General features: G+C 45.2%; 1 protein-coding gene across 1 annotated transcript in view; it reads left to right on the forward strand.

Annotated features, from left to right (window-relative positions):
• Window positions 1–6,115: 6,115 nt before the first annotated feature.
• Window positions 6,116–20,848, forward strand: part of CLBA1 (clathrin binding box of aftiphilin containing 1) — a 31,027-nt gene continuing 16,294 nt past the window's right edge. The window contains exon 1 of the mRNA XM_088473750.1: window positions 6,116–6,300. The gene's annotated coding sequence lies outside the window, so the exon portion shown is untranslated. The remainder of the gene's footprint in view (window positions 6,301–20,848) is intronic.

Genomic DNA, 20,848 nt, shown 5'->3' on the forward strand with positions numbered 1-20,848 from the left:
GAGATATCTGTGATACTAGGGTATGGGGACAGCGGGCCATTCTGCCAGAGGAAGGTAAGCAGGAGATATCTGTGATACTAGTGTATGGGGACAGCAGACCATTCTGGGAGAGAAAGGTAAGCAGGAGATATCTGTGATACTAGTGTATGGGGACAGCAGACCATTCCGCCAGAGAAAGGTAAGCAGGAGATATCTGTGATACTAGTGTATGGGGACAGCGGGCCATTCCGCCAGAGGAAGGTAAGCAGGAGATATCTGTGATACTAGTGTATGGGGACAGCGGGCCATTCCGCCATAGGAAGGTAAGCAGGAGATATCTGTGATACTACTGTATGGGGACAGTGGGCCATTCCGCCAGGGGAAGGTAAGCAGGTGATATCTGTGATACTAGTGTATGGGGACAGCAGGCCATTCCACCAGAGAAAGGTAAGCAGGAATTATCTGTGATTCTAGTTTATGGGGACAGCGGCCCATTCCGCCAGAGGAAGGTAAGCAGGAGATATCTGTGATAGTAGGGTATGGGGACAGCGGGCCATTCTGCCAGAGGAAGGTAAGCAGGAGATATCTGTGATACTAGTGTATGGGGACAGCAGACCATTCTGGGAGAGAAAGGTAAGCAGGAGATATCTGTGATACTAGTGTATGGGGACAGCAGACCATTCCGCCAGAGAAAGGTAAGCAGGAGATATCTTTGATACTAGTGTATGGGGACAGCGGGCCATTCCGCCAGAGGAAGGTAAGCAGGAGATATCTGTGATACTAGTGTATGGGGACAGCGGGCCATTCCGCCATAGGAAGGTAAGCAGGAGATATCTGTGATACTACTGTATGGGGACAGTGGGCCATTCCGCCAGGGGAAGGTAAGCAGGTGATATCTGTGATACTAGTGTATGGGGACAGCAGGCCATTCCACCAGAGAAAGGTAAGCAGGAATTATCTGTGATTCTAGTTTATGGGGACAGCGGCCCATTCCGCCAGAGGAAGGTAAGCAGGAGATATCTGTGATAGTAGGGTATGGGGACAGCGGGCCATTCTGCCAGAGGAAGGTAAGCAGGAGATATCTGTGATACTAGTGTATGGGGACAGCAGACCATTCTGGGAGAGAAAGGTAAGCAGGAGATATCTGTGATACTAGTGTATGGGGACAGCAGACCATTCCGCCAGAGAAAGGTAAGCAGGAGATATCTGTGATACTAGTGTATGGGGACAGCGGGGCCATTCCGCCAGAGGAAGGTAAGCAGGAGATATCTGTGATACTAGTGTATGGGGACAGCGGGCCATTCCGCCAGAGGAAGTTAAGCAGAAGATATCTGTGATAATCGTGTATGGGGACAGCGGGCTATTCCGCCAGAGGAAGGTAAGCAGGAGATATCTGTGATACTAGTGTATGGGGACAGCGGGCCATTCCGCCATAGGAAGGTAAGCAGGAGATATCTGTGATACTACTGTATGGGGACAGTGGGCCATTCCGCCAGGGGAAGGTAAGCAGGTGATATCTGTGATACTAGTGTATGGGGACAGCAGGCCATTCCACCAGAGAAAGGTAAGCAGGAATTATCTGTGATTCTAGTTTATGGGGACAGCGGCCCATTCCGCCAGAGGAAGGTAAGCAGGAGATATCTGTGATAGTAGGGTATGGGGACAGCGGGCCATTCTGCCAGAGGAAGGTAAGCAGGAGATATCTGTGATACTAGTGTATGGGGACAGCAGACCATTCTGGGAGAGAAAGGTAAGCAGGAGATATCTGTGATACTAGTGTATGGGGACAGCAGACCATTCCGCCAGAGAAAGGTAAGCAGGAGATATCTGTGATACTAGTGTATGGGGACAGCGGGCCATTCCGCCAGAGGAAGGTAAGCAGGAGATATCTGTGATACTAGTGTATGGGGACAGCGGGCCATTCCGCCAGAGGAAGTTAAGCAGAAGATATCTGTGATAATCGTGTATGGGGACAGCGGGCCATTCCGCCAGAGGAAGGTAAGCAGGAGATATCTGTGATACTAGTGTATGGGGACAGCGGGCCATTCCGCCATAGGAAGGTAAGCAGGAGATATCTGTGATACTACTGTATGGGGACAGTGGGCCATTCCGCCAGGGGAAGGTAAGCAGGTGATATCTGTGATACTAGTGTATGGGGACAGCAGGCCATTCCACCAGAGAAAGGTAAGCAGGAATTATCTGTGATTCTAGTTTATGGGGACAGCGGCCCATTCCGCCAGAGGAAGGTAAGCAGGAGATATCTGTGATAGTAGGGTATGGGGACAGCGGGCCATTCTGCCAGAGGAAGGTAAGCAGGAGATATCTGTGATACTAGTGTATGGGGACAGCAGACCATTCTGGGAGAGAAAGGTAAGCAGGAGATATCTGTGATACTAGTGTATGGGGACAGCAGACCATTCCGCCAGAGAAAGGTAAGCAGGAGATATCTGTGATACTAGTGTATGGGGACAGCGGGCCATTCCGCCAGAGGAAGGTAAGCAGGAGATATCTGTGATACTAGTGTATGGGGACAGCAGACCATTCTGGGAGAGAAAGGTAAGCAGGAGATATCTGTGATATCTCCTGCTTTACCTTTTTGATGAATGGCCTGATAACTTAATTTTTACAATTGCAGGTGAAAATTTTAATTTTCACCTGCTATTGTAGAAAATAGACCCCTTAATAACATTATTTGTGAAAGCATTAAATTATGCACATTATTAGTTAGGAAATCTGGTAAAAAAGCACATTAACAGATTTCTTAACTAAATGTGCATAATTTAATGCTTTATCAATAATCACAATGCGATCTGGGTGTAATATTTGCACCTAAAATCGCATTGATGTATGTGACATATATCACCCAAATGTATCAAATAGCACCCGAAGGGCAGGAGTCCGTCCCTGCGATATGTTTGGAGTGAAGTAACTGCATTACTACTACTACTGACCACAAGTGCAAATGGCCAATGCTGGGTAGGGGAATGTTGGAACCCTTCCCCAGTGATATCTGCAAAGTGTAGCCCACAGGCTACAGCAGCACAACGCCATCTCCAGATGGCGTAAGCTGTGGGGGGGCCAATCTCCGGAATGCTTTGCATTCTGCAGCTTGGTAAATATGACTGCATTTGCAGCCCCCTTAGAAACGGGTTGGGTACGGGATGCTGGCGGCCAGAATCCCAATGCCGGCATCCCGAGAGGGTTGAAATACAGACAACGACCGATAAGTACTGTAACCCAACCACTAAACCTAACCCTCCTGCCCTGCACCCTAAACCTAACATCTCCCCCTAGTGCCTAAAACTAACCCTCCCTCTAGTACCTAACCCTAACCCTCCCCCTAGCCCCACTACATACCGTTGGGATGCCGGCAGCCAGGATGCTGGTTCCGGGATTCTTAGCACCGGCATCCTGACTGTTGGGATATTGACCATACCCCATAGAAACCTATAGAGGCTGCAGCTGCTGTTGTAAATCGAGGGTCCGCAGCCGATATCTGCTACAGAGCCGCCTTCTTACATTTATACTTAGTATTTGCAGGTATCCCCAGAAAACTGTTATTTTCAGGGAATAGGCTGCAAATATATAATGTTCACTGAGCCCTCGTTAACCATTCACATAAATAAGGGCCCGATTCTGAAATGGACGCAATTGAATAGTAGCTAAAATATTCTAATGATGCAGGAGGCGTCTTCTCTAAATAGACGCCTCCTACTGGCCTGTGTTAAGCTCTACTGTGTGCAAAGATGCAGCATTGGATCACTTGCGAGAACACTGGCCATCTGAGTAAAGCACAGGTTTCTCAGGCTTTGCAGGGTTCCAAGGCCAGTAAATCTGCATTGGAAGACGCAGACCCTGGCCTTGGTATTTTCAAGAAACAGGGACAACATGCCTCCTTTTTGGGAATGCTGCCCAGCATTGCACTCTACCCAACTCCAGGACGCTCGCAAGCGGGTCGATGGTGCCCTACTGCGCATGCACACGACGGAGGGAGCTCCACCGTGCGCATGCGCGAGACCCGGCTATAGCCGTCGCTCCGGGTCTCGCACCAAAGGGGGCGTGCTGTCGATGTTGATTGACAGCACGCCCCCTTTGGTGGGCGTGCCGGGGGAGTGGCTGCCAGACGGAGGCGTTCCCATGGGAATGCCTACCGTCTGAAGCCGGCCCCACTGACATCACTAGTGATGTCAGTGGGAGTGATTTTGGCTCTGATAGAGCCAAAATCACTCCAGGGCTTGCGGCAGCAAGACCCTACCGCAGGGTCTCCGTCGCAAGCCCGATGGTCGCGATGATCTTGACCATCGCGACCATCATCATGGACACTCGCTATAGCTGTGGGTGGTCACCCACAGCTATGCGAGCGTCCAAGAGGCCGCTCCATTTTCATGTAGGAGGGCCCTGATTCAGAGCGAGCGCTCTGGTCAGAGCGTCCGGCTCTGAATCAGGCCCAATGTACGCAGATCGGTCAATGGTGCATACTGCGCATGCAGCGCAGTACGCGTGCGTTAGCATTGTGATCGCTTTGCGATCACTCAAGCAGAATAAAAGTCATCGCAGAGTGAGTGACAGACTGTGAGCTTTTGGGGGTGGTGACGGGGGAGTGGTCGGAGAAACACTGGCGTGTGTCCATTTGAACGCCGTTGCATGGGCGTGCATAAATTAGCCACGGAGACGGCATATGCATCTTGTGCACTCACTGTCTGCAACAAGACTTGCATTTTCAACGGCAGGTCAGCCGTGTTGTAATTGTGTGAGAGGGGCCGATGTTACCGATGTGTACACAGGACTGCAAGGTATTACAGATGTGAGATAGTGGTAGTGGGCGTCTCTATGCTGGCTGTGCGATGGCTTTGCGATCGCATTCATTAGCATATTTTCACAGCAGACTTCCGTGCGATTACGGTGCCGCGATTGCAATAGCGATCCATGCTAATTCAGGCCCTAAGTCTGACAACGCAGGACCCGTACCACACTATGCAAATTCCTTTGTCCCTCCCCTGCGAGGGAACAATAATATGACGGAGCCTGGCATATATTGTGTATGCTCAGCATTAGCTTGAAGATACTGTGAACTTGGGAGACAGTATCATACAATGAGGTCTATTTACTAAACAGTGTTAGGAGACAGAGTGAAAAGTGATAAGAAAGTGATAAGGTTCCAGTGTGGCATATAATCCTGTGAACAGGGGGCACAGAGTGGCTGATAATATAGTAATTTTGCTAACATGAAATTAAGAAGACTTAAGCTGCAAGGGAAAAATGAACGAAAATCGTTTACTAAAATCGTTCATTTACTAAATGTAATGAACGATTTTTTTGAACTACAAACAATTTTTGCATATTCCCTTAATGAAAATCATTGAGTTTCTCAGTCTGACTGAACTACAAAAGTGAACGCGCATGAACGATAATCGTTCATCGTTTTAACTTAGAAAGTGAACGATTTTTTCAACTATGATTGATAATCAATATCGTTTATCGATAATCGTTCAAAAAATCTTTGTGTGTGTATGCACCTTTATTATTACAGTGAGTAATTTAATATTTATGTTTTAGTCTCCATAAACTTTGTACTTTTCCATATTTTAGTAACATGCCTATCAGGGAGGGATGGGCGCCCCCTCCCAAAAAAAAAATATATATGTACTATGCCCTGAGATTTCTGTTGGCAGGGCTGAATATATGTAAACATTTCCATAACTTTAAAGAACATGTGGTTTTGTAAATAACATTACATTTACTAGGCAGCAGAGCTCAAGTTATTATTCCTGGATTTTACTCTGTACAACCTCACAAAATTCCCTTTGCAGTTTCCTGGAATAGTCATACATAAAGAATCTGATGTATATGAAATTTGAATATTCATTTGTATATAAAGCGAGTATCTCTTTCATATAACACAGTCTATTATTACAGATTTCAAGGCCTTTTAACCCCCACCAGACCTGACCTGTTAAATAAATCTTTATCCTATCAGCATAGATGGAACCACCACAGTGACATCTAAACCTCGGCCTTCTTAGCTTTGTACAAAGATCATGTTTTCTCTCCGGCTTACTGCAGGTTAAAAACAGGCTTAACAAGAGCACACACACAAAATTCCCTGGGTGTGTAGTCATTAACCTACATTGCAGGAGAGCTATTCCTCCAGTGCACCCTGGTGAACAGTCATACAGACTCCACCTGCCTGCCAGACACAGTCCCACCTCTCTGACTTGTGGCTGAGAGTTTACTCATCTAAAAGGAAGTAATCACAGAGGTAGCACTTTCTTTCTTCTAATCCTCATATACAGATGCTGCCTGGGAGAATCGGGGATCCAGGTAAGCCATTTCCTACTAGAACAATACAATTTCTGTAACAATCGCACAGATTTAATTCCTGTAACAGCAAAATCTCATTAAGGTTTAGTCTTGCTGCTGTTGCTAGCACCAGTAATTAGCAAATGCTTGTTAGTTACTATCACCTTAGAAACTTTCATTAATCATGTACAGCAGACCCAAACTCAGTCCTTAAGGCACGCCAACGGTCCAGGTTTTAAGGAAAACCATGATTTCCTTAAAATCAGTATGGCATCGCAGGATTGCTGAAATACAACATGTTGGATTTCACAGATATGTCGATAACGATCCAAAAATGATTGTGATTGGCAGATCTGTGAAATTTAACACATAGAATTTCACAGATCCTGTGATGGAGGGCGGAGCATCGATTGCCGCTGGTCGGCATTTCCGTCGCGATGTATCGATCCTGCCACCCGGCATCTCAGAATCGCTGAAATCCAACCTGTTGGATTTCACAGATATGTCGATAACGATCCAAAAATGATTGTGATTGGCAGATCTGTGAAATTTAACACGTAGAATTTCACCGATCCTGTGATGGAGGGCGGAGCATCGATGGCCGCCGGTCGGCATTTCCGATCCCATCGCTACATCGTGATGATCCGTCGCAGATGTATGGGGGCCTTAACTCAGTGTTTTGATTTAACCATCTGTGCTCAACCATAGATATCCTTAAAACCTGGACCGTTGTGGGTGCCTTGAGGACCTAGTTTGGGAACCTCTGACGTATAGTATGATTTAATCAGCTCCCTTGGGTGTTTGTTTATTTCCATAAATGTTGGAGATTAACCCAGAAAATGCTCAGGCAGCCGGAATAGATCGATGATCTGAATCTATATTTGGATGCATTTTTCAGTGCCCTGTTAATACAGGTCTACAAATACAGTTACAATATTCTCTGTGGTTTTAACGAATCTCAGACAGATTTAGTAACAAAAGTAATTATGTCTATTTGTGGTATGTCCAGCATTTGTTATTCCCGTTATAAAAACTATACCAGTGTTTTCATATTTAGGGGGGGGGGGCAGATGTATCAAACCTTAGAGAGAGAGAGAGATAAAGGGGAGTAGTTGTCCATAGCAACCAATCAGCTTCTGTAATTTTATATTTGTAGACTGTGCTAGATAAATGACTGGTTGCTATGGTTTGATCTTCCCTTTAATCATTGATATCTATTTTGAAAAGCACTCAACTTGTGTTGTCTCCTGGGCTGTGCACTATGAGCAGATATTAAAGAATAATCTTTAAATCTGAGCAATACTAGTAGAAAATTAATCTGGCACCTGTTGATACCATGTGAGGTTTTTCCTCTATGAATTAAAGTTCATAGATTAAAGACAGGTCTGATATGTGAATAGGCCTCCAAGGAGCTGAGATATTCAATTAGAGGCGACAAGTCCGAGGTCTGACTTTTCGCCATCATCGCAGCTGTTCCTGGGGATAAAGTATCGGGCGCGTGCCCGCGTATCCCCGCATTCAATTAGGAATCGGCGAAAATGGTATCCAGCGAAAAGGTAAGTATCGAAAAGTCCTGTCACTTTTGGGGAAATCAGCCTGTCACCCCCCGAAAAGATGGTCTGACATGGGGGATCACTATGTGTACCCCCGAATTGACCTGCTGAAGGTAATTGGGGTTTTTAAACGGTGTCGGCAGGTGCTATTATGTGTCTTTGAATAAATGGTGAAGAATAGCATTTAGCAACATTTTTTTTTTTTTAAATAACTAGTCCCATCAAATTTGAGGTACATGAAAATGGGTGCAGGCATATTTTGAAGTCCCTAAAGTGAACTTTAAAAACTCTTAAAAAATCAACCTGCCGAAACCAACCGCATTCTAGAACACACCTGCCACATACTTGGGTCTATTTCGCTATTTTTTAAGTTTGTCCCCCAACTTTTTTTTTTCACCCCCAAAACCAAACCTTTTTTTGGGGGTGTCCTATGCTACTTTTTAGAATTTTTTTTGACACCGATAACTTTTAGGGGACATTCCAAAGGCTGCAGGATACTTTTTTAAAGTCTGTACCCCAAAACCCCAATTCTGCACTTTTTTTCGCCACCTATTCTATGGTGAAAACTTATCCCTGTTTTTGTGAAAAGTCTTTGAAATTGATTATGGGAAAAAGTGAAAATGACGTCATCGGCGATAAATTATCGGCCGATAATGGACTCTTCACTTCTAATTGAATACGGCCCAGAGTAAAAACCATTAACACTTTAATGCAGCTGTAGCATGTCCTGCCACAGTTTTAGCATGGCCAAATAGCAAAACTGTGGCAGGGTATGCTGGGATGTGCAGTTCTACAACAGTTGGGAGGGCCCGCTTATTACCCACCCCTGCTGCAGAGCCTTACTTTGTATGGGCCCAATTTCATAAGGGACCACCACAGTGCAGAGGGATGGAGCACTGCCTACAGATCCGACAGAGAGGGGGAGTAAATGCTTTTTACAGATATTGATTAAAAAAAAAGGGAAATAGAATTAGCCTTTAAACATGCCAGTGAGTACACTACACACCTAAGGAATCTCTAGTGCAGTGTTTCCCAAACCAAGTTCTCATGAAACATTCACAGTCTAGGTACTTAGGAGAACCATGTAAGAACACTGGTAGCTAAATTATTACCTCAGTCAGTTTGATTTACCCACCTGTGCTGAAGCAGGGTTATCCTGAATGTCTGGACTGTGAGTGGGCCATGAGGACCGAGGTTGGGAAGCTCTAGTGCAGTGGTTCTCAAACTCGTTCCTCAGGACCATACACAGGTCACATTTTCCAGGTCACTTAGCAGGTGCACAGGTGTATTCATTACTCACTGACACATTTTAAAAGATCCATAGGATGTCTCTCTGTGGAAGCAGGTGGGATAATTACTTATCCAGCAACATAGAATAACTCACGTGTGCATGATTAAAGTAATCCACAAGTCATGGTAGTTGAGGACTGGAATTGAGAACTCCTGTTGTAGCGAATGTTGAGCCTTTACCTGGGTACACACTATATAATGCATCGGAAGCGTCTCGGAATGATGTATCATATAGTCGAGTGGTTCTAAACTCTGTCCTCAGGACCCCACACAGTTCACGTTTTCCAGGTCACTTAGCAGGTGCACAGGTGTATTCATTACTCACTGACACATTTTAAAAGATCCACAGGTGGTGCTAATTATTTCACTTGTGATTCTGTGAGGAGACATGGAAAACGTGCACTGTTTGGGGTCCTGAGGACCAAGTTTGAGAACCTGTGCTCTAGTGAGTACTGTGTTGTGATCATTTAATACACAGGTTCTCAAACTCTGTCCTCAGGACCCCAAACAGAGCATTTTTTCCAGGTCTCCTCAAAGAATCACAAGTGAAATAATGAGCTCCATCTGTGGCTTTTTATAAAATGTGTCAGTAAGTAATGAATTCACCCAGGGTCGGATTAAGGTCTGTGGGGGCCCCTGGGCAACAAGCTTGTGGGGGCCCCAATAAAACTGATATATATATTGGACCAAACCCCAAATGGTATGTATGTGTGTGTGTATAAATATATATATATATATATATATATATATATATATATATACTGTGTGTATGTATATAAACACCGTGTATGTGTGTATATATATATATATATATATATATATATATATATATATATTAGGGATGTGCAGGCTCGGATAGGTTCGAGTTTGCACGTTGAGTTCGGATTTTTCCATCCAAAAAAACGGAACTCAGAAAGAGGCTAAACGTCATCTTACATGGACGAACATCATCATTCCTTGACTTTTGTCCAGGAATGATGATGTTCGTCCATGTAAGATGATGTTTAGCCTCTTTCTGAGTTCCGTTTTTTTGGATGGAAAAATCCGAACTCAACGTGCAAACTCGAACCTATCTGAGCCTGCACATCCCATATATATATATATATATAATATATATATATATATATATATATATATATATACTGTGTGTATGTATATAAACACAGTGTATGTATATATATATATATATATATATATATATATATATATATATATATTTGATGTTCTAGCTATTTGACATTTTATTGATAAACACATATATACACACACACATACAATATATGTGTATATATAGCTATATATACTGTGTGTGTATATGTAAAAAAGCGCATTGGTTGGCACTCCTACCTGCCTGTCAGCTGCTTCTTGGGGGGAAGGCTGAGGATGAAAGAGCCACTGAGAACCTTCAGTATGCTGCAGCCTCGTCTTCTAACAGTCAAACTCTCGTGAGACGTGACGTCATCATCTCGCGAGACTTTGACTGACAGAGCCGAGGCTTCTGCAGCATAGAGAAGAATCTCAGTGGCTCTGTCTGCGATGCTCTTCGGAGGACGCTGTTTAGGGAACAGCTAATGCTGTTCTCTGATTTAATGTTTGCAGATGTGGCATGTCTGGGGACAGTGTGTGGGGGCCCCGGGACAACCGCCCCCTAACGCCCCGCCTATAATCCAGCCCTGAATACACCTGTGCTCCTGCTAGGTGATCTGGAAAACTTGAACTGTTTGAGGACTGAGTTTGAGAACCACTAATTTAATAGATTAAAAAAAGGTATTTTAATTTAAAAAAAAAAGTCTCTAGTGACTAGGGTATCATTTCTTACATAAAATTATGCAGAAACTGCAGTTTTTTGCAGGGTCGGAGACCCAGGAATTTAGTCCCAGGATGACCCTTTCACACAGGGAAAAATCCCTGGTTGTTTAGCAAATTACCGGGTAAAAGTGAATTACCCGGTAATTTCATTTTCAGTGTGAAAGGGGTATCAAACAGAAAATGCCGGGTAAAAGCCGTGTTTTTTGCCATTTTCTGTCTGAAAGTGGTATACTAAAACCACAATGCAGGAAATTTCACAGAAATCTCCAGTTGAGTGATAATTGGCGCTGCAGATCGCGATCCCCATTATTATCAATGGGGTCTACGATCTGACCCCTATGTACTAAACTCCAAACGGTGAAGTTTTCGGAATTTAGCTACAGTAGTTTAAACTCGGCCCTCAGGAGCCCACACAGGTCACCCAGCAGGTGCACAAGTGTGTTCATTACTCACTGACACATTTTAAAAGATCCACAGGTGGAGCTAATTATTTCACTTGAGATTCTGTAAGGAGACCTGGAAAACATGCACTGTTTGGGGTCCTGAGGACCGAGTTTGAGAATCTGTGGTTTACACCATCTTCAGATGGTGTAAACTGCTTTGAGCCTATGGAGGCTCCAGGGACAGGGGAGAGATCTTTCGATCTCTCCCCCGCAGCCCCTGGCCGGCTCCGGAAGCTGACACTGTGTGCATGCGCAGTGTCGGCTTCCCCCGGGGAAATCTTTCACTTCTGTGAAAGACTTCCACAATTTGCCGGGGACCGCAACCACTGTCCCGGCAAGTTCCCCATTGTACATAGCTGGGATATTTTCATTAACAATGAAAATATCCCCTGCAAGTTGGACCAATATTTGCGGCAGTATCACAATTATTCATACATAGACCCCTAGTTGTAATCTAATGTCTCTTTTTAGATATGACACAAATGTTAATATCACACAGCTTCAGCTCTACAAAGTAACATCATGAGGTTTAGTTAGAACTTAAAGTCTTTCTTTTATGATAATGGGTTGAGGGGGAAAAGTAGCCCTTTATACCATTTATACATAAATAAAATCTTCATTTAAATTTGTCACCCGATAGGCAAGTACAGGGGCGTCGGAATGATTTTAAGGGGGGGGGGATATATAATTTAATTTTGGCGCCCCCCCAACCGGTTAGGTTTAGGCTGCAGGAAGGGAGGGTTAGGGTAGCAGATACATCCCCTTCAGTAGATGTACTCTGTTGTCATCAGTTACTGTCCAACATCATAGTTACTATCCACGTGGGTACATAGTGGGAATAGTAACCTCTGGCAAGCAAAGGATTCTGACTGGCGGCATTATGAGCACCAGGATCCTGTACCGAACCCGTATAGTGTTCCTGAATCAATAGTACTAAGAGAAAAGCCAATCTGTTCATTAGAAAATATAACCTCATCAATATATAAAGTGACTCTGAGATGTCACAGGTTTGTACCAAATTCAAAGGCCACATTTCAAAGCTACGTTAGTACCTAGGTGGCAGAACATTTCAGTTTGCTGCTTCAAAATGGCTGGAGAAGCAATGTCTGTGAGGAGGACCAATCAGTATCAACAGTCTCTGCGATATGTAATGCCACACAGCACTACTGAAAGGCACCATGGGTAAGGTGACTTTTCACAATACCAGGACGTAATGCTTTAATGAATATTGGTTGTGGCCATAAAATGACATTAATGCTGCAGTGGTGCTCTTAAAAAAAAATTAAAAAAAGATTTGTGAAGGCGACCACTCATTAAACTGTCATTATGTCCTTCTATAATTCATGCAGGGCTGGTTTTTAAACCTCCAGCAACTGAAGGTTTACAGGCAGGAGAAGCCATTATGAAAGACATAATGTATCTCAATAGACGTGATACAAAAGGCTACTGTACAGAATTTTGCCTTGGGCTCTATGGAACAATGTATCTGACCAAGAAACCATCTGATCTAAAAACTGCTTCTTCATTAGTTCTAGACAGCAAACATTTCCCCAGAGTCTCTCCTTAACTATAGAGCTGTTCCCAGGTTGCTAAGCAATTCTCCAGCTTATGCCAACACTAAGGTTTCACTGAGAGTTTTTTTTTTTTTTTTTTTTAACCTGAAACCGCAGAGTCATGTCGTCAGAAAAAGCAAAATGCTACAGAACAGGCCAACTCTAGGTCCAAGAGTGCATTTTAGGGCATGGGCTTCTCTGATTAAAAAAAAAAAGTGTTTTGCATCACAGAAATACATTTTGTGTAACCAAATTATTTTCTTTTTATAGAGTCACTTCTCTGTGTAAAATATACACTTTTTTAAAGGAGAACAACCTAGCAACAGAAAATCAAACCCATGAATCAAATGTTGCTGTATTTTTGCCTAAATCCATATAGGAAGCTATAAGGAGAAGCTTGGCAAATACCATTTTTACTTGGTTTGTTTCTTCTGCTGCTTTTGATTTATATTTCTGCAGTGTCATGTGACTACCATGGTAACCACAGTTACATGGCACACAGTGTAGTTAGGCTTTAGAACACCCCTCTGAGCTCGGACTGTACTGTAAAATCCTCCCACTGCTTTTCCCCACTCTGCCATCATATGACTTTGGTTGGGAGTACTTGCTGCTGGCTGGCCCCTCCCCCTATGCGCCAAATCATGCGCAAAGGGGGCAGCACCAGCACAGGGCCCATTAAAGCCCTGTTACAGCACTGTGCCGTCTGTCAACATTCTGGCAATGTCAACATTGTGAATATCAACATTTGACATGTCAACCTCCCGTCCCTGTCAACATCCTGAAAGCTGACAATTCATCCCACACCAGAATCAACTATGTAGCCTTTTACCTGTGCTTAGAAGAGTATCAGGAAAGGATAACTGGTTAAAGATTTACTAACATAGACATATTTATGCTGTATTTCATGCTCATGTATTCATAGTCACCTCTCCGCATTCTGTCTTGTTGTGAATGTAAACAAGTCATGTGGCCACATTGCAACATTTTGTAAACTACACAGAGCCAGAGTGTCTAGGTTATGATACATTGTATCTTTGTGGTCACATCAACATCAAATACAGGACTTTAGGTGCCAGTTTGCAGATGCGAGTTTGATTCATGAAACTCGCAGACGGTGCACCCATGAAATGCGACATCCAATTAGTAAGCCCAACCTGCAGTAGTCACAGCGACCTTTTTACAAAATGCGACCTGGGAGAAGTGCATGAAAAAGTGGCGAAACCACCCGGAGCCCAGAAAAGTGACAGCTGAGATAGCAGGACCGTTAGTAACCATAATGAAAGTACTGGAGGCTTTTAAAAGGTGTCAAAATACTGATTTTTGCACTTTTTATTAATTGTTGAAAAATGATGGCAAGCAAGTGTTTTTCAGGAAAATGTCTGTATAGTAATTTTCCAGTGTTGAAACACTTTTACCTCTCATCTGCAAGTGCAGAAACCCTTCTCCCATCAAACACCTCAACAAACCTGTCCCACATAATTTACACCTCTGCATACCTGTCCTACATAATTTACACCTCCACATACCTGTCCTACATCATTTACACCTCCACATACCTGTCCTACATTACTTACACCTCCACATACCTGTCCCACATAATTTACACCTCCACATACCTGTCCTACATCATTTACACCTCCGCATACCTGTCCCACATTATTTACACCTCCACATATCTGTCCTACATCATTTACACCTCCACATATCTGTCCCACATCATTTACACCTCCACATACCTGTCCCACATCATTTACACCTCTGCACAGCTGTCCCACATCATTTACACCTCCACATACCTGCCCCCAAATCATTTACACCCCCAAATGCCTGTCCTACATCATTTACATCTCCACATACCTGACCCACATCATTTAATCCATTATTGAGCTTTTTAGAGAAATTCCCCTGAAAACTGACATGTCTTTCTTGGCCAAATTATTCTATTTATACCCCCCCCCCCAAGTGCCTTATGAATCATTGGGAGGATCACCCTAAAGTGCCCATCCCTCTAGATCAGCCTCTGCTGATCAGGTGCAGAGGGTGACATGATAACCCAGCACGAGCTGTGGGCAGGAGAGAAGGGAGCCATTAAATGCCAGTTGAAGGTACCTGCTGAGGAGCAGAGACCTGCTGTCTAGGCCTGGCAATTGATGCTGCGCCATGTGGAATGGCGTGAGCTCCAGCAGTGTAAGAGAAGGCAGAGACCTATTTGACATCGTCGTGCGCATGCGCGATACCCGGATAGCGACGGGCTGTCGATGTTGAGTGACAGCATGCCCCCTTTGGTGGGTGGGCCGGGGGAGTGGCTGCCCAAATGGAGGCGTTCCCATGTGAATGCCTCCATTTGGGGGCGGCCCCACTGACATCACGAGTGATGTCAGTGGGAGAGACTCCGGCTGTTAGTGCCAAAATCTCTCTGGGGTTTGCGGCAACGAGACCCTACTACAAGGGTCTCATCGCAAGCCCGATGGTCGCGATGGTCTTGACCATCGCGACCATCTTCCTGGCCACTCGCTATAGCTGTGGGTGGTCACCCACAGCTATGCGAGCGGCCAGGATGCCGTTCTAAAAAAAAAAAAAAAAAGACCAGCCCTGATTCAGAGCGACCGGCTCTGAATCAGGGCCTCAGTATGGAGAGCCACGTTGGGTCCTAGTGCCGGGTTGCTAGCTCAGCAGTAATCAGGCAGTGTGGTGAGCCGACACACTGCCTGATTACTGCTGAGCTAGCAACCCGGCACTAGGACCCAGCGTGGCTCTCCATACTGAGGCTACGGCGCTCCGTAGTGCTTGTACCCCCTGTAGGCCCTGTTTCTGTCTTCTGGCCCCTTCTAGTGCTAGTTGCACTGCCGCAGCCTGACACTGACAGCCGGGAGGCATAGGGACCACCCCCCCTGTCACTGGTATATACAATTGTGCAGCACTAGGGTTGCCGCTTTGCTCTGTAAGTTACAGGGATTCAGACAGTACTTAAGTTAAAGGACCAGTCAGAGAGGGAAAATGGCATCAGTAAGTCAGCGCGCCCACTGTGGGTGGCGCCCTTGTGCGGCTGCTCAGGTGGAACATGCCTAGAGCTGGCCGTGATAAGGGGAACTGTATAAGGGACACTACTGCATGCACTATATAGTAAATATCTAATGTCTACCCGGGTGAAACTGGGTATATCAGCTACTCGCTTATATTTAGTTGACTAAGTGCAAGGTATATTGTATATGGGAAGTTCATTTAAACTAAAGTGTAAGTTTTATTCTATATGTTATTATTGTAACTTGGGCCTGATTCACAGATGGACGCTTTTGCACGGCAGCAGCGTCTTTGGAGGTATGAGGCATCTGTAAGGAATTGACACCTACTGCCGGCATCTCAGATCCGATGCCTGCGTCAGGATCAGATCAAAACCGTGACCATCCCAGGCAGCGCTGCCACGCCTTGTGGGCACTGCATGTGATCTCGCAGGACCTGTTCTGCACATGCGCAGAACAGGTCATGTGCATCCAACAGTCATTCCCCCCCCCCCCCCCGCCATCGGGGTTGCGTACATCTCTGTATCAGGTCCTATGTTATTTAAGTCCTCAGATGCCAATAGGTGCCTACTGTCAGTAAGGAAAACCACCTAAGAACTTACTCCTGGTGATTGGTACAGTTGATTACAGGACACTAGGGAGATGAGATTCAAGTTGGTACAAGTCAATTGTTCACTCACGTCGATCACTAATGAAGAAGTGTCTTTTTCCTCATAGGTACTGTCTACAATAAAAATAGTGCTACGTTTGAAACCCTTTGTGTTTATTCTGTGTCAGGGGGTTGGGAGTCCTCACCTCTCTGCCATAAGAAAGAAAAAGTTAACCCACAGGGCTATTGGAGAGTGGCCACTAGGGAGTGAGGAACTTCATACCTGAGGTCAGGGCCACCATCGGGGGGGAGGGGGGGGGGACTGTCGGGACTGTAGTCCCAGGCCCGGACACGCGTCAGAAAGAAGGGGGCCCGAGTGTGCACCGGACCACCCATTAACTAGATAGTCCTAATTAAATTGAATTAACCTCCATGTCCTGGTCCCGCCCGGTCAGGACCTTCCAGGAGCACTCAGTAAGTAGAGGCTACAGTGACTAGCAGCTGCCCCCTCCTAACGAGAGCTCCGCCGCCCGCCAGCTTCCTCAAATCAATGGGCTTCCTGAAGACGCGCACGTGACATGACAATGTCGCCTGTGCACTTTCTTCTCACTGACTGCATGCCCATGAAGAAGAGCAGAGGAGCCGGAGCGGCGCGCAATCAACGGGAGTAGTAGGATGCCGAATCTCCTGACTGAGTATGTGAGTTATATAGAGTTCACCTCAGTCACTTGCTGTTGCACAAAGGCAGGCCCTTTAAAAAACTGAAGAACCTTTTTCATGTGGCGAGATGATTTAGATTAATTGACTGAGTTCTAGTTTTATGGTGCATTGCATAATGCTTAACTGATAAAGTGTGGTTTATAGTGTGTGTGTGTGTGTGTGTGTATATATACATATGTCCATATATCCGGCACTCCCTGCAAAAAAACCAAAAACGATATCTTTACCCCGTGTGCGAACAAAGATGCACTATCAGCGGACCATCGGCCTCACCATTAGATGACCATGGCCTCCAGTGTCAGTGCAACTGAGTATTTAGATGCAGTCACTGTCACCGACATGCAATTTGATTGGTACATATGCGCAGTGATCCTTCAATGCATACACAGAGGGAAAACCTCAAATGCTTGCACATGATACTTTCCCTGCGTCCAACTCAGTCAGCCCCATAGTGTTCAGATAATTGTTGGGAACCCCACATGTTAGAACTAAATTATTCTAATAAACTGTGGCAGGGATGCCACGGTGCCACAAGACAGAGGCAATACTCACCACTTAATTACCTGGGTGTAGGCTGGTTGTCAGGTCCAGTCCAGGTTTTGCAGTGTACTAGGGTTCACAACCAAGCAATCAGCACCACCTGTGAGCTGGACTTCAGGCTTTGCTGGAAGCAAAGCACAGTGGTACTGATGCCCGATAAGCTGGCCAGGCGATAGGCTGGGGGCAGTGGTTAGTGTTAGGGTGCCAGGACCTGGAAAATCCACATATCTTATGCATGCTGTCTGTAAGCCAGAGTGGCAAACCTGGTACTGTTACAGCTTCATTTTATATGGTGTTTGTGACCTGCGGTTATACCAGACTTGATGCTTGTTGTGCAGTGACTGCTAGGCTGAAGTGAATAAACAATCCACTGTTTTACTGTACTGATGGCAGCCCTGCCTGAGGTCATCTTCAAGGCAAATTCCCAAGTCACATCTCTGGCCATTTTTCACCAACTCATTAGGAGTAGCGTCACAAGTGTCTCTCAATTTTGTTTTCACCTGACTTACTGAAAATACATAATTTTTAATATACTGGCAACTTGGCAAGTACATTTTTTCCTGTTGGTACCAACAGTGAGTTTCTCTCTTTTTAGTGTGGTTGTTTGGCACCAAAATATGCAGGCAACATTGTATCATTTCACAATAGTTACGGGGCAGGATTAAGGTGGCGGCGATCGGGTGCAATCGCCCCGGGGGCCCCACACAGGGTCAGACTGACCCTGCAATAGACAGGAACAGGTGCCCGGTGGCACTTGTTCACGGACAAAGGCTGCCACGGCTCTGTGTTCTGCAAGGTTAGTGAGTGCATACAACGTAGAGGTGCTGCCGAGTCCCCTTATCAGCGTCACGTGACACATTATGTCAGTGATGCTGATGATGAGGGTTCTCATTCGGGACGGGAGCCGCTCTGTGCTGTTGGCGCTGTCACTGTGAATGCAAAACACAAGAATTGGATGCAGTCAAGTGGAGCTTGACATGTCACGAGAGCTGAGTACATGGGGGCACGCAAGGGGCAGGGGTGATGAAAGTGGTGGTGACACTATGGAGTGGAGCATGGGTTTCACATATTTTTTGAAGGGGGCCTCCCACAGCTTAGTTGGGAGACAAACTAGAGATTACTGGTGAGATTTATCAAATCTTGGAAAGAGCTTTTAAAGTAACCACCAATCAGCTGCCATTTAGCAGGCTGTGCCAGAATAATGAGTTAGAAGCTAATTGGTTGGTACTTTATCTCTCTTCAAGATTTGATAGATCTCCCCCTACGAGTGAGTGATCTTTACAGTAAGCTTTGTGTTTATACTGCTACATGCATTTTATTTATTATAAGTTACATGTGTTACTATGGAGGAGAGATGTGATTCTGTTTGAGCATAGCACGCCCTGGGCATAGTCCATCTAGCTGAATGCCTAAAGAACATTTCTCCTTGGAGGTACCCAGCAAGAACAAGGATCACAGATGTGATCGCGGCAGCAAGCGAGTACGCAGTTCTGCTGTGAAATTACGCAAATGACTGAGGTTGCAATGCCGCCGCAGCACAACATAAAGACGCCCACTTCCCTTAACTCACATCCATAATACCTTGCAAGTCTGAGAAAACATCGGTACCATCGAGTAACATCGGAGCCTCACGCAGAATGAAGGCAGTATGTCTTGAAAGCCACTACATACTTTCCAATCGTTCCGACTTTGGGCCTGATTCAGAGCCGCTCGTAAGCGGCCGCTCGTTCGTTCCGACCGATGTTCGCACAACTGCGCATGCGTACGGATTTTAATACGCATGCACGAACCAGTCAGTGCGGCCGAAAATCGTTTGTTCGCTAAATAGCGAATGCCTTCTATTTTGATTGACAGAAGGAGGCGTATGTGGGTGGTAACAGGGGAAGGTGCTTGAAAACGGGGAGTGGAAATCAGAACGCAGGCGTACTTAAAGGTGAAAACGGGCGTTTTATGGGTGTGCATAATTAATACAGGAGCTTCATTAACCACGTCACTTGGTTGATTTATAGTCAGAACTGCTCGCAAGATTGTGGTAGGAAAAACCAACCACAAGAATAGCGAGCAGTTCATACGCTGTTCGATGTACTCGATTAATCTATTAAATAGCGGACATGACGTATGGTGCGAGCGGCCAGGGGGCGTCTTTTTCAAAATTACGACCGCAAGTTTTGTTCGCTCGTTCAGACATAGAGGCGTGAACAGACCGCAAAGTGCGAACGGTTCATTTGAATAGCCACCCCTTTTTAATGAACGAGCGAGCGCAAATAGCATCCGGCTCTGAATCAGGCCCTTTGTCAGGACGGGACCATTTAAAGGGGGCTGTCACACCACCCCACTCTGTGATCTGTGTGTAAGGAGGTGCCTTCAGTGTATGTGACAATTTTTATTTTTTTTACCCAAAAAACAAGGGCCACTCTAATGTGGTCATGCCCCCAGTGCGCCACAGCCATACCCTTTTCCTGATGTAAAAGTCCCAAATGTTAGTACAGTAAGTATGCTGCTGTACTGGGACTGTTTGTAGGTTTTTCAAAACACCAGTATTTCCCCAATTATGCTATGCTAAGTATCTTTCCACTTATGCTAAAGAATGATCCCCACTGAAGTGTACATTGTAAAGGAAATGTGTTAACTTGAAAAGTATTTGAGAATTTGCACACTTATGGTGAGAACCTATCATTCACGTCAAGGGTGTAACTGTAACCATAGCTGACCCTGTGACTGCCACGAGGCCTGGCTGCACAGGGAACCCTCTCCCAGAGGAAAATGCTCCTTTTAAAGTTCAAACTCAATATGGCATTCTAATATATTTACCCAGGCTGTTCTAGGATTTGAAAAATACTGAGGATAAAACAATTATCTGTATTCAGAATTATGTGCCAGACTGCTACTACTGTCATTTTTACTCTGCATTATTAGATACTGACTGGGGATGGAGCAGGCATTGTGGTGCCTATGACCTTATGAAACGCGTAGGGAGCTCTATCACAATTTTGCGATCTATGTGTGTGGCCCAGATATTTCTAGTTACATCCTTGCTTCTGTTTTTCTCATT

Source organism: Taudactylus pleione, unplaced genomic scaffold (assembly GCF_031769625.1).
Source record: "Taudactylus pleione unplaced genomic scaffold, aTauple2 ptg000139l, whole genome shotgun sequence".
Lineage (NCBI taxonomy): Eukaryota > Metazoa > Chordata > Amphibia > Anura > Myobatrachidae > Taudactylus > Taudactylus pleione.